Genomic DNA, 14,764 nt, shown 5'->3' with positions numbered 1-14,764 from the left:
ATCTAAAAGTTACCTACAGATTCCTTTAATTGTGTATTTAAGGCTATAAAGATATAAGAAATATATAATCTTCATAAATCAAATAAACCATATGTTAAGTGAATAAAGAATAATGCTGATAATATTACGTGTGCAGATGACTTAGATAGCTAAAGAGAGTAGACAAAAAATGAAAATAAGAGCATTGTACTGTTCAGTATGCAGAAGTTAAGTATAGTAAAAATTCAATAATGCAAGGCATGGAGCCATCCATTTTACTCTCATAATAATAAAAAAGTAAAGTTGGTTTTCAGAAACCAATTTCTTTTTGCTGATGAGTCTAGAGAGGCAATTATTTAGATACCACTGCCCACGGAACAATGAAGTGGCTCAGATTATTTTTTTTTTCAAATAAACAAAAAGCACCTTAAGAGTCCAATGTTAAGATAATCAGGCATTGGGGACAGCCCTGAGGAAGAAATTCTGTTTATATACAAGCCTCTTGACCCTATTTATGAATAAGAAAATGAACAGTTGTATCTGTCCTATATTTCTCTCCCTCTCTCCCTCTCTTTCTCTCCACCACCTTATTCTCACCACCCTCTTTATCACAAGATGGTTGCAACAGTGTCAGGCATCATCCTCTCACAACGCAATGTCTAAAAGTTGAAAGAGGGCATTTTTTAAATGTTCTTTTAAAATGTCAAATGTTATTCATGGAATATGTTGAAAGGCTATCTTATCCTAGAATCTAAAAGCTATTGAATGTCAAGTGTTTTGCTTTCAAAATATGAGCTAAAATTAAGTGTTCATACATTTCCAAGAGCTAAGATACTCCCCAAACCAGAACTACAACAAAATATCAATCATCATTGAAAGATTTGTTTGTAAATCATTGGTAGTGTTTCAGAAAGTGAATAAAAATTCTTTAAAAAGATTTATTGATTTATGTCATATAGAAAGCACAAGTAGGGGAGGAAAAGAGGGAAATGGAAAGACTCACGCAGACTTCAAGCTGAGCACAGAGCCCAACATGGGGCTTGAACCCATGACCTGAGCAGAAATCGAGAGTTGGAGGCTTAACTGACTAAGCCACTCATGCATCCCTAAAATATGTTTTATAAAATTTTAAGTATAAGCAAGAAGGAATGTTTATAAACTAATTTTCCTCAAGTGGAAGCTTTAATAAATACAAGATCTATTAAATGTTCCTGAAAAATAATTCCTTGTTCAATGCAGTTTGAGAAATATAATTCATAATCACTTATGTAGAACTCTTGGTAGCCCTGCTTTAAAGAGCTTCTTGTGTTTTCAACCCACAGAAATAGTGTGTGTTTGTGTATGCGCACAAAACTGTTAACAAAACGCTGCTTCAAATTATGAAATGATAATTTTCTGCTCTACTGAAGGATAACATTTCTACAAATCATTGAATTCAAATTGTCTTATGAATCTAAATTGTCTTATGCGGATGTTTTACTAAATACTGCATGCATTCCACCTTCATTAGATATTTGGTAGGCTGGTATTGAAAGAGATTATAGAAGACAATCATAACTGGGTTAAATATATGAATGTATATTAATGAACACCTTATTAAAATCAGATTCAAAATTTAGATTAAAAATTTAATACTCAAGTTGTTAGTGAGTTAAACCATGTAGCTAAGGACTATCTTATCTTTCTTATCTTTTAAAAAATCAATGTATAAAAGCACACATTCATAATCTTTTCTTGAATCATGTTTCTTTTTTTATGTTTATTTCTTTCTTAGAGAGAGCACATTCTTGAGGGTAAGAGAGCAAGAGAGCAGGGGCAGGGGGAAAGGGAGAAGCAGACGCCCTGCTGACCAGGGAGCCCAATGCAGGGCTTGATCCCGTACGCTGGGATCATGATTGAGTCAAAGGCAGGTGCTTAACCGACTGAGCCACCCAGTTGCCCCTGGAATCATAATTCAAAGAGTGTTTTAAGGTCTTTCATTTTTTTAAAGATTTTTATTTATTATTTGTTTGACAGAAATCACAAGTAGGCAGAGAGGCAGGCAGAGAAAGAGGAAGGGAAGGAGGCTCGCCGTCAAGTAGAGAACCCGATGTGGGACTCAATCCCAGGTTCCTGGGATCATGACCCGAGCCAAAGGCAGAGGCCCAACCCACTGAGCCACCCAGGTACCCCAATGTCTTTCATTTTTTAAAGAAAAATAGGAATACTGAAATTCAGAATTTTCTCCCCTTTAGTCAAATTAAGTACTCCATACTTTTTCTCAAACATTAATAATGTTAAGAGGAAGAAATAAAAACCCTAGAAATGAGAAATAGAATTTCTGAGATTAAAAATTTACTAGATAGACTTAGCCAAATGAAAAGGGCAGAAGAGTAAGTGAACATGATGGTATAAAAACAGAAATAATCCAACATGAAGAACAAAAAGAAACAATATTTCAAATAAAAATACCTGGAGGCTCAAGGACATGTTAAATGGCATCATGGGGTCAAAAGTGCATGGAACTGGAATGACAGAAAAGAGGATAAGATGGGAAAAAAAATACTTAAAAGATGTAATGGCTGAAATTTTCCCAAATTCTTAGGAGAGGTTTTGTAGATAAATGTTAAAAAACAAAACAAAACATGTAAATAAATCTGAAGGCCATACCCATACCTCCTATAGTCAAAGTATTTAAAGTTGGAAATAAAAAGCAAATTGTGACAGCAGCAAAAGGAAAATTACATTTAACATACAATGAAACAGTGATCCAATTAACGTGTCAATCAAAAATGACGGAGACAAGAAGAATGGACATTTTTAAACTGATGAAGAAAAATAAAAAGATGTCAGCCCCACATTCTAATTTCAGTGATAATATAAATCATGACTGAAGGAAAAATAAAGACTTTTTGATAGAAAGAGAACAAAAAGAATACTGCCAGAAGAACTTAACTAAAAGAAAGCTAAAGAAAATTGTTCCAGCTGAAAGGGAAATGATACCAGATGGCCTCCTAAATTCCCATAACAGAACAAAGAGCATAAAAAATGGTAAATATATGTTTAGTCCAAAAACTTTTCTTTTTTGATATGTTTTTCTTATGTTTTATAAAACATATAATTGACTAAGACTAAAATTATAACACTGTCTTGGAGCTTTATTGTGTAAGTTTGTATTATTACATGTAATCATTATAATGTAAAGACAGATTATAGTTTTACCAATTTTAAGATTGAAACATAAGCTGAATCAGAGCACAGAATAAATGGAAAACTATAATAATTTTATGGAGTTTGTAACAAAAGTGTTCAAAAATGAAATTATATTTAAAGTGTACCTCTTAAAACCACATAAACTTGGACTTTGTTATTTATTCATTCTGAAATTTCTGCTTTTGTTTTTTATATGTATGTAATAGTGCACACACATACATGTGTAATTATTGATATGATTGGGTGACTATTTAGTTTGTTTTCAAATTTTCTCCTGTTTTTTCTTGTTTCTCTGACCTCCTTTTGCAGTCTGTTTTTCACTATTTGAATGTTTTCTTAAATAGATCTGTAATTTGCGTGTGTATTTTTGTAGTAGTTATTCTGAGGTTTATAACATATCCTCAGGAGATCTCACATCCAAAGATATTCTGTATACCAAAAATATAATAAAATAAATCAAGTTATTTAATTTTGTTTCACATGCATAATCATACACAAAACAACATTCATCAAAATTATCTTTCTTTTTCTCATCAACATTCTTTACCGCACCAAATTTATTTTATACTTCTCCATTTATTTATATATGTTTGTTTATTTATTTATTTATTTTTAAAGATTTTATTTACTTACTTAATAGAGAATAAGAGAGCACAGCAGGGGAAGTGGCAGAGGGAGAGAGAGAAGCAGATTCCCTGCTAAGCAGGGAGCCCAATGTGAGGTTCCATTCCAAGACCCTAGATAGAATCATGACTTGAGCCAAAGGCAGATGCTTAACTAACTGAGCCACTCAAGCACCCCATACTTCACTTTTATATACAAAACCAAAAAGTGCCCTCAAACTTTTTTCTTTCCTCTAACTCTATCCCCCCACTTCTGATGGTACCTCATAAAACCCTCAAACAACTTTGCACTTAAAGGATCCTCTTAGAAATGGACTGTAGTATATAAAGAAAGAATAGGAAGTCTATGAGCCTGTTCTCCTTAAACTTAGATGACAAGGAAAGGGGATCACAACTAAATACAATCCTACATTAATTATTTTTGCATTCAGTTCTAATAAACATTTGTACAAAGTATGGAATTATTTCAAATATAATTAGTTTCAGTTTTTACCACCCATTCTTTTTATTCTTATTTCCCATCACCCACTTTTAAGCTCTTTATCTTATTTTAGTAGAATAACATGATGGTACTAATGTCACCAGCTCTAGATTTTTTTTTTAATATAATTTTTTATAAACATATATTTTTATCCCCAGGGGTACAGGTCTGAGAATCACCAGGTTTACACACTTCACAGCACTCACCAAAGCACATACCCTCCCCAATGTCCATAATCGCACCCCCTTCTCCCAAACCCCCTCCCCCCAGCAACCCCCAGTTTGTTTTGTGAGATTAAGAGTCACTTATGGTTTGTCTCCCTCCCAATCCCATCTTGTTTCATTTATTCATCTCGTACCCACTTAGGCCCCCATGTTGCAACACCACTTCCTCATATCAGGGAGATCATATGATAGTTGTCTTTCTCCGCCTGACTTATTTCGCTAAGCATGATACGCTCTAGTTCCATTCATGTTGTCGCAAATGGCAAGATTTCATTTCTTTTGATGGCTGCATAGTATTCCATTGTGTATATATACCACATCTTCTTGATCCATTCATCTGTTGATAGACATCTAGGTTCTTTCCATAGTTTGGCTATTGTGGACATTGCTGCTATAAACATTCGAGTACACATGCCCCTTTGGATCACTACGTTTGTATCTTTAGGGTAAATATCCAATAGTGCGATTGCTGGGTCATAGGGCAGTTCTATTTTCAACATTTTAAGGAACCTCCATGCTGTTTTCCAGAGAGGTTGCACCAGCTTGCATTCCCACCAACAGTGTAGGAGGGTTCCCCTTTCTCCGCATCCTCGCCAGCATCTGTCATTTCCTGACTTGTTGATTTTAGCCATTCTGACTGGTGTGAGGTGATATCTCATTGTGGTTTTGATTTGTATTTCCCTGATGCCGAGTGATATGGAGCACTTTTTCATGTGTCTGTTCGCCATCTGGATGTCTTCTTTGCAGAAATGTCTGTTCATGTCCTCTGCCCATTTCTTGATTGGATTATTTGTTCTTTGGGTGTTGAGTTTGCTAAGTTCTTTATAGATTCTGGACACTAGTCCTTTATCTGATATGTCGTTTGCAAATATCTTCTCCCATTCTGTCAGTTGTCTTTTGATTTTGTTAACTGTTTCCTTTGCTGTGCAAAAGCTTTTGATCTTGATGAAATCCCAATAGTTCATTTTTGCCCTTGCTTCCCTTGCCTTTTGCGTTGTTCCTAGGAAGATGTTGCTGCGGCTGAGGTCGAAGAGGTTGCTGCCTGTGTTCTCCTCAAGGATTTTGATGGATTCCTTTCGCACATTGAGATCCTTCATCCATTTTGAGTCTATTTTCGTGTGTGGTGTAAGGAAATGGTCCAATTTCATTTTTCTGCATGTGGCTGTCCAATTTTCCCAGCACCATTTATTGAAGAGGCTGTCTTTTTTCCATTGGACATTCTTTCCTGCTTTGTCGAAGATTAGTTGACCATAGAGTTGAGAGTCTATTTCTGGGCTCTCTATTCTGTTCCATTGATCTATGGGTCTGTTTTTGTGCCAGTACCATGCTGTCTTGATGATGACAGCTTTGTAATAGAGCTTGAAGTCCGGGATTGTGATGCCACCAACGTTGGCTTTCTTTTTCAATATCCCTTTAGCTATTCGAGGTCTTTTCTGGTTCCATATAAATTTTAGAATTATTTGTTCCATTTCTTTGAAAAAGATGGATGGTACTTTGATAGGAATTGCATTAAAAGTGCAGATTGCTTTAGGTAGCATAGACATTTTCACAATATTTATTCTTCCAATCCAGGAGCATGGAACATTTTTCCATTTCTTTGTGTCTTCCTCAATTTCTTTCATGAGTATTTTATAGTTTTCTGAGTATAGATTCTGTGGCTCTTTGGTTAGGTTTATTCCTAGGTATCTTATGGTTTTGGGTGCAATTGTAAATGGGATTGACTCCTTAATTTCCCTTTCTTCTGTCTTGCTGTTGGTGTAGAGAAATGCAACTGATTTCTATACATTGATTTTATATCCTGACACTTTACTGAATTCCTGTATAAGTTCTAGCAGTTTTGGAGTGGAGTCTTTTGGGTTTTCCACATATAGTATCATATCATCTGCGAAGAATGATAATTTGACTTCTTCTTTGCCGATTTGGATGCTTTTAATTTCCTTTTGTTGTCTGATTGCTGAGGCTGAGACCTCTAGTACTTTGTTGAATAGCAGTGGTGATAATGGACATCCCTGCCGTGTTCCTGACCTTAGCAGAAAAGCTTTCAGTTTTTCTCCATTGAGAATGATATTTGCGGTGGGTTTTTCATAGATGGCTTTGATGATATTGAGGTATGTGCCCTCTATCCCTACACTTTGAAGAGTTTTGATCAGGAAGGGATGCTGTACTTTGTCAAATGCTTTTTCAGCATCTATTGAGAGTATCATATGGTTCTTGTTCTTACTTTTATTGATGTGTTGTATCACATTGACTGATTTGCGGATGTTGAACCAACCTTGCAGCCCTGGAATAAATCCCACTTGGTCGTGGTGAATAATCTTTTTAATGTACTGTTGAATCCGATTGGCTAGTATTTTGTTGAGTATTTTCGCATCTGTGTTCATCAAGGATATCGGTCTATAGCTCTCTTTTTTGGTGGGATCCTTGTCTGGTTTTGGGATCAAGGTGATGCTGGCCTCATAAAATGAGTTTGGAAGTTTTCCTTCCATTTCTATTTTTTGGAACAGTTTCAGGAGAATAGGAATTAGTTCTTCTTTAAATGTTTGGTAGAATTCCCCCGGGAAGCCGTCTGGCCCTGGGCTTTTGTTTGTTCGGAGATTTTTAATGACTGTTTCAATCTCCTTACTGGTTATGGGTCTGTTCAGGCTTTCTATTTCTTCCTGGTTCAGTTGTGGTAGTTTATATGTTTCTAGGAATGCATCCATTTCTTCCAGATTGTCAAATTTATTGCCGTAGAGTTGCTCATAGCATGTTCTTATAATTGTTTGTAATTCTTTGGTGTTAGTTGTGATCTCTCCTCTTTCATTCATGATTTTATTTATTTGGGCCCTTTCTCTTTTCTTTTTGATAAGTCGGGCCAGGGGTTTATCAATTTTATTAATTCTTTCAAAGAACCAGCTCCTACTTTCGTTGATTTGTTCTATTGTTTTTTTGGTTTCTATTTCATTGATTTCTGCTCTGATCTTTATGATTTCTCTTCTCCTGCTAGGCTTAGGGTTTCTTTCTTGTTCTTTCTCCAGCTCCTTTAGGTGTAGGGTTAGGTTGTGTACCTGAGACCTTTCTTGTTTCTTGAGAAAGGCTTGTACCGCTATATATTTTCCTCTCAGGACTGCCTTTGTTGTGTCCCACAGATTTTGAACCGTTGTATTTTCATTATCATTTGTTTCCATGATTTTTTTCAATTCTTCTTTAATTTCCCGGTTGACCCATTCATTCTTTAGAAGGATGCTGTTTAGTCTCCATGTATTTGGGTTCTTTTCAAACTTCCTTTTGTGGTTGAGTTCTAGCTTTAGAGCATTGTGGTCTGAAAATATGCAGGGAATGATCCCAATCTTTTGATATCGGTTGAGTCCTGATTTAGGACCGAGGATGTGATCTATTCTGGAGAATGTTCCATGTGCACTAGAGAAGAATGTGTATTCTGTTGCTTTGGGATGAAATGTTCCGAATATATCTGTGATGTCCATCTGGTCCAGTGTGTCATTTAAGGCCTTTATTTCCTTGCTGTTCTTTTGCTTGGATGATCTGTCCATTTCAGTGAGGGGAGTGTTAAAGTCCCCTACTATTATTGTATTATTGTTGATGTGTTTCTTTGATTTTGTTATTAATTGGTTTATATAGTTGGCTGCTCCCACGTTGGGGGCATAGATATTTAAAATTGTTAAATCCTCTTGTTGGACAGACCCTTTGAGTATGATATAGTGTCCTTCCTCATCTCTTATTATAGTCTTTGGCTTAAAATCTAATTGATCTGATATAAGGATTGCCACTCCTGCTTTCTTCTGATGTCCATTAGCATGGTAAATTCTTTTCCACCCCCTCACTTTAAATCTGGAGGTGTCGGGGCGCCTGGGTGGCTCAGTGGGTTGAGCCGCTGCCTTCGGCTCAGGTCATGATCTCAGGGTCCTGGGATCGAGTCCCGCATCGGGCTCTCTGCTCAGCAGGGAGCCTGCTTCCTCCTCTCTCTCTCTGCCTGCCTCTCTGCCTACTTGTGATCTCTCTCTGTCAAATGAATAAATAAATCTTTAAAAAAAAAAAAATAAAAAAAAAAATAAATCTGGAGGTGTCTTCGGGCTTAAAATGAGTTTCTTGGAGGCAACATATAGATGGATTTTGTTTTTTTATCCATTCTGATACCCTGTGTCTTTTGACAGGGGCATTTAGCCCATTAACATTCAAGGTAACTATTGAGAGATATGAATTTAGTGCCATTGTTTTGCCTGTAAGGTGACTGTTACTGTATATGGTCTCTGTTCCTTTCTGATCTACCACTTGTAGGCTCTCTCTTTGTTTAGAGGACCCCTTTCAAGATTTCCTGTAGAGCTGGTTTGGTGTTTGCAAATTCTTTCAGTTGTTGTTTGTCCTGGAAGCTTTTAATCTCTCCTTCTATTTTCAATGATAACCTAGCTGGATATAGTATTCTGGGCTGCATGTTTTTCTCATTTAGTGCTCTGAAAATATCATGCCAGCTCTTTCTGGCCTGCCAGGTCTCTGTGGATACGTCAGCTCTAGATTTAAAGTGTCTGAATTCAAATTCAATATTTACCATTTATCAGGTGTGTAACCTTGGGAAAGCTACTTAACCATGGTATCTTTGTTTCTTAAACTATAAAATGAGGATAAGAAGAGAAACCTACTCTTACAGCTGTTATATGCACCCCATTAATGCATGTAAAGTTTTTAGAAATGTGATTAACATTTATTACGCAGGAAATGATAGGTATTTCATTTAGTTGGAATCCATCTTTAAGAATATTTTTATCAATAGTGCTTCAGGGGAGGTCTATTTTATAGGCCTTTCCATAAATAAATATATATTTTAATTACTTTCACAACTGAATAAGCAAAATTAAATTGAGGAATCCACAAAACTGGCTCTCAAAACTGTAAATAATTCCTCAAAATTCCATTTTTACTAGAATTTGGTATTGCAGCACTGTCTCAGATTAACCTGAATCTCTCTGTATGTAATTTTATCTACCTCAATTTTTTTTGTGGTTTTAATACAGTCATAATTTTAGAAGATATCTATTTCATTGGTCTTTTGATTATTATTGCTGCTTGAATTGTAGTAATCTGACACTTAGTTTGCTACAATTTTCATATGAGAAAGATTCAATCCAAGTACATTGTGAATTTAAATTTTTTCAGTTCTCCCTCAAAATATAAGTTTTTGTATATGTTAAGTCATGTTTTCTGTTCTTGTGCATAATTTTCTTCTCATCATGTTTGACCCTTTGCACTTCACTTCTGTATTCTGGGAATGCTATTCAAGTTGCCTTCCATATTACTGATCTGATTTTTCTGTGGAATCAGTTCTCTTCTACCCAGAGACTAGTGTTCTCATTTCTAGAGTTTCCATTAACTATTATGCCTCAGTTCACTTGCAAGCCTTCCTCATACCTTGCTCATTTTGCTTTCTTAGCTTACTATCTCTTTACAGAGGCAAAATCTTTTTTTAAAGATTTTATTTATTTATTTGACACAGAGAGAGAGATCACAAGTAGGCAGAGAGGCAGGCAGAGGAGGAGGGGGAAGGAGGCTCCCTGCCGAGCAGAGAGCCTGATGTGGGGCTCAATTCCAGGACCCTGAGATCATGACTTGAGCCAAAGGCAAAGCCACTGAGTCACCCAGATGCCCAAGAGGCAAAAATTTTTATAGTGATCTGAATTATAACAGCCTCCTGAAATTTGATCCTGCATCTAAGTGATCCTGCTTTAGAAGTATATGCTTCTTCTAAGTCTTCTGGATTCATTTACTTTTCCCTTGTATGTATTACATTTTTCTTTTCTTTTCTTTTCTTTTTTTTTTTTGCATTATATCCTTCTAATTAACTTTCTTCTAACATCATTATTAATTCCATGAAATGGTGAGATATGTCCAAATGATTATACCACAAACCATTTTGAATTATGTGGGTATATAATGCAAGACAATAATGTAAGGCCAGGATTACAAAAATTGACAAATGTGTGGAGGGTAGAAGATGCATGAGGAAAAGGAGAACTACTAAACTCTTTGTATCATAAAATTCATGTTGTATGTGACTTGGACATTTAAATCAATGCTGGAGGAGCAACTTAGATCAATGTTTGTTATATTACTTAAATCACATTCTCACTTTGACAGATTTTAATATCTACTAGTGTGCTGTTTATTATATAGATGTATCAACCATAGGTCCATTAACTTATGTCTTTTTTCTATCCTTACTTCATGGGTCACTTTTATTCTACATAAGCAGAACATGTAGAAAATATTGATATATAGCTTCTACTGCTGCTTGTTACTCTTCCATAATTCTTACATCATACGCCACCAACAGTTCTTTCCTCAAAATATTCCTGTAATCACACAATGCAATTTTTACTACTAGACATTTCCCTAATACAGTTAATCAGTTTTGCATTAACTGAGTAGATGAAGTTATTTTCTTTTGTTACAAAAATATTTGTTTTCAAATGTTCTGGTAGCATTTGAAGTGGTAAAGAAAGTAGTTCTCTGCCTCACAAAATAATGAAGGAGGCCAGGTTTTCTACATAGATAGACTGGATATCAGAGTCAGTGGACAGATGGTAGGAGAGGCAAGAAGTACCGTCTTATCTACTTAATATGGTCTCTCATTCATAGAGTAAAGCCTATGTAAGACAAAAGCAAAAGCCTAGGTTGGTTTTATCTCAATTCCATTCCATCTGCTTTTTAATTAGTATTAATCCATCCCAGATTTTGGTATTAATTGCTTATGATTTTTAGCTTCCAATGCTATTGAGAGTGTTTGTTTTTTTTTCTATATTTGCATACACTTCTTTAAATGAGGAGTCAGGAGTAGATGACTTAGATTCTGTTTTAAACTTGAGCAAGATGCTTCTAGATTTTAAAGGTTGGATAAGGAAATGAAGTGGTACAAATTATTGATTAAAAATCCACGCCAAAGTCAAGGTGACTTCATCTTTCATTCTTCCAAAACTGCCTACCATCTGCCAGGCATGTTGTCATTTTCAATGGTGGACCAAGAATCATAAATGTTTTCAGCATCATGAGGTATGATATTTATTGAGGAAGCAGACAACATATAATCACACAAACATGATTTAACTCTGATAAGTACAATAAAAGAGGGTGGTTGATCATAGCATATTATAAGTGGCAGCATATTATAGTTTGCCGTCTCAGGGTAGAGACAATAAACCGACAGCCAAAGTTTAAATAAGAGCAAATTGTCACAAAAGAAGAGATAAAATTACAAGTATTGATGGGCAAAGGTCTTGAGACACAATGGACCATGGTGTGTAGCTAGGTGGAGAGTTAAAGTGAATAATATTTGGCAAGGAGAAATATCTGCTTAAAAATACTTGAGGATGGGTGCCTTGGTGGCTCAGTCATTAAGCGTCTGTCTTCGGCTCAGGTCATGATCCCAGGTCCTGGGATTTAGCCCCGTCCTGGGATCTAGCCCCGTCCTGGGATTGAGCCCTGCATCATGTTCCCTGCTCAGCGGGATGCCTGCATCTCCCTCTCCCACTCCCCCTGCTTGTGTTCCTTCTCTCACTGTGTCTCTTTCTGTCAAATAAATAAAATATTTAAAAAAGAAGAAGAAGAAGAAGAAATGCTTGAGGAGTCACTGGTTATGTTAAACGCTTTATTCTTTATCAGAAGAGAAAATAGATGGCATGACATGGCATAAGAAGAGATAATTAAATTTAGTTCTTGATATGATTACATTGTCTAGAACTCTTCTTTCCAATAATAGCTGTCGTATTTGCCAAGAAAGTTGCACTAGTCATTTTAACTGTTCAATACTTATATGGGCTGTTGGCTACCACAGTGGACAGCACACATATATTCTCATCATTGTAGATGGTTCTACTGTATAGTGTTGAAGTACAAAGTGCAATATGAATTATATGGGAGCCATAAAAGGGAAGTTAACCCAGCAGCAAGGAATTTGCTGTCCAGTAAGAGACGCTAGGAGTTGGTGTGGGTATCAGTTTACTAGAATTGCTATAACAAAGTGCCATTGACTATGAGGTTTGAGTTAAAAAAAAAAAATAGTCTTTCATAATTTTGGAACCTAGAAGTCTGAAATCAAGGTGTCCATGCTCTCTCAGAAGGCTGTAGGTGAGAATCTGTTTCATGGTTTTTTCTTAGGTGTCAGCATTGCCAACAATCCTTGGCATTCTTTAAATTATGGCTCCATCTCTCCAATCTCTGCCTCTGTCATCACATGGCCTCCTGTCTAGGTGTTTTGTGTCTTTATTAAATTCAGAGTTTACCAGTGCAATATCTGATATGTAGATATACAGCACGCTCTCTGGCGTGCCAAAATTTTAGAAAATACACACTGAGAGTATATAGAGATCTTCCAAGTTTGATTTGATGTCCATCTATCTCTTGCCTTACAAATCTCCACCTTCTACCCATCTGGGAACAGGAATGCTAATTGTTAGAGCCATTTCAGGTTGGGAAATAACAAACTTTTGTCTACAAAATACAATACGTCTTCTACTCTCTCTCTCTTTGTTTTAATCAATCGGTTAAACTGGAACCTCACATGTTTTATCTAGACATCACTTTTCACTTGCATCCCTTATCAATTTCTGAAAATTTAATGGGAAGACCCAATCTGCATTTGGTTAAGAACTGGAAAACCACTTGTGGCATATGGACTCTAATATATAGTACAATGAGATAGATATGTTCTAGGAGATATTTGGGGTACACTGCCTTCCATTCAATAATCTGCCCAAAACACATTTATGTATCTGAATAATCCAAATCAAAGCAAATAAAACAAAAGAAATAAACCTCTAAATGGTTTTAGTTTTCACAAATAATCTGGAGTGATATGAAGCAGAATCATGTTCTATTTCTTATGAAGACACAGTAATCAGTCCCTATTATTCATTTGCTCAACTCTTAGTTAACAAATGTTTATTAAGTAGCTATCATATGTCATGCACTGATTTATTCAGTGCATTCCTCCTGCACATGCTGATCACAAGGACTTTCTTTTTTGTTTAACTCTCAATGAATTTCATGGAAGTGTCTTGTATCCTATTGCAATGAGCAATTTACTGGTTTATTTCTAGGTAACATGCACTGTATGCTTCTGCAAATTTAGTTTCTATGCCTTGTCAATTGCCTTCATATTACAGTTAATTCTCAAAATAAACCCATTTGATAAAGAATAATCATATTTAGAAATGGGCACATGTATGTCCAAAACGGCAATTGATTTTCTAAATATTGGTAAGAAGTAAAGCAGAGGTTAGACACAGTATAGATTAATTTCATGCTCTTTATTCTTAAATGCTCATGTAATATCTTAATGTTTTTGATCTGCTCTAATTTTGACTCTATCTTGGATATATACATTCTAACTTTTGTGACAGTAATTCCTCCATTTATGTTAGTGTCTGATCCTTGCTTTAACATTCAGGGTCATCCTGTGTGTGTTTGTGTCTTTGTTTTCACACTTTAGAGAGACTGCCCCCTTACTCTTCATATGTCTTATTTTCTTTGATGCTCATTTCCATAGCCATTCTGTCAGTATCCTATTCAATGCTAATAAAGCAGTTGAAGGTATGATGTGCAGTCAGGTCTTGCAGATTATTTGTCTCATTTGCCACAACAAAACAGGAAGTGTCCCATCCTCATAATGGATAATTTTTCAAGGAAAAATACCGTTAAACCAAAGATAATGAAACTAATATAGCAAGATTTAAAAACACATATATAAAATAAATTTTTAGAAGATACATCATACTTTCTCATTATTATTACTTCTACTCTTAGTACCACATAATTTAGAAACTTCATACTGCTTAGATTTATTTTCTTTTGTTTCATTGTTGTTACTCTTAGCTCCCTGAACAGGTTACAAATAATATGAGACCTTTAACTTAACTATATACTTAAGATAGTGCTGAATATCTATTAAACATTCAATAAATATTTGTTGATTGATTATCACAATTAAGTGATAATGAAATAATATAGTTTGTTCTTTGGAATCAATTTCACAACAAAAGAACCTCATCAATAAATATTAAGTAAATATTCAGAAACCAAATGAATAATATCAAATGGGATCCATATTCTTAGGTTTGAACTTCACTTAACAATGAAAACATTTCATGTTTTTTTAACTGACAACTATCAAATTTTTAAAACAAATGATATAAGATGCATATGTTTGACAAAAACTTTAGAAGACATCAGTGTAGAAATTAAAATGTCTGCTTTTTAAAAGCATTTAGAGCTTTAGAATA

Source organism: Mustela lutreola, chromosome 13 (genome assembly GCF_030435805.1).
Source record: "Mustela lutreola isolate mMusLut2 chromosome 13, mMusLut2.pri, whole genome shotgun sequence".
NCBI classification, from domain to species: domain Eukaryota; kingdom Metazoa; phylum Chordata; class Mammalia; order Carnivora; family Mustelidae; genus Mustela; species Mustela lutreola.
Note: the sequence above shows the minus strand (reverse complement) of the source record.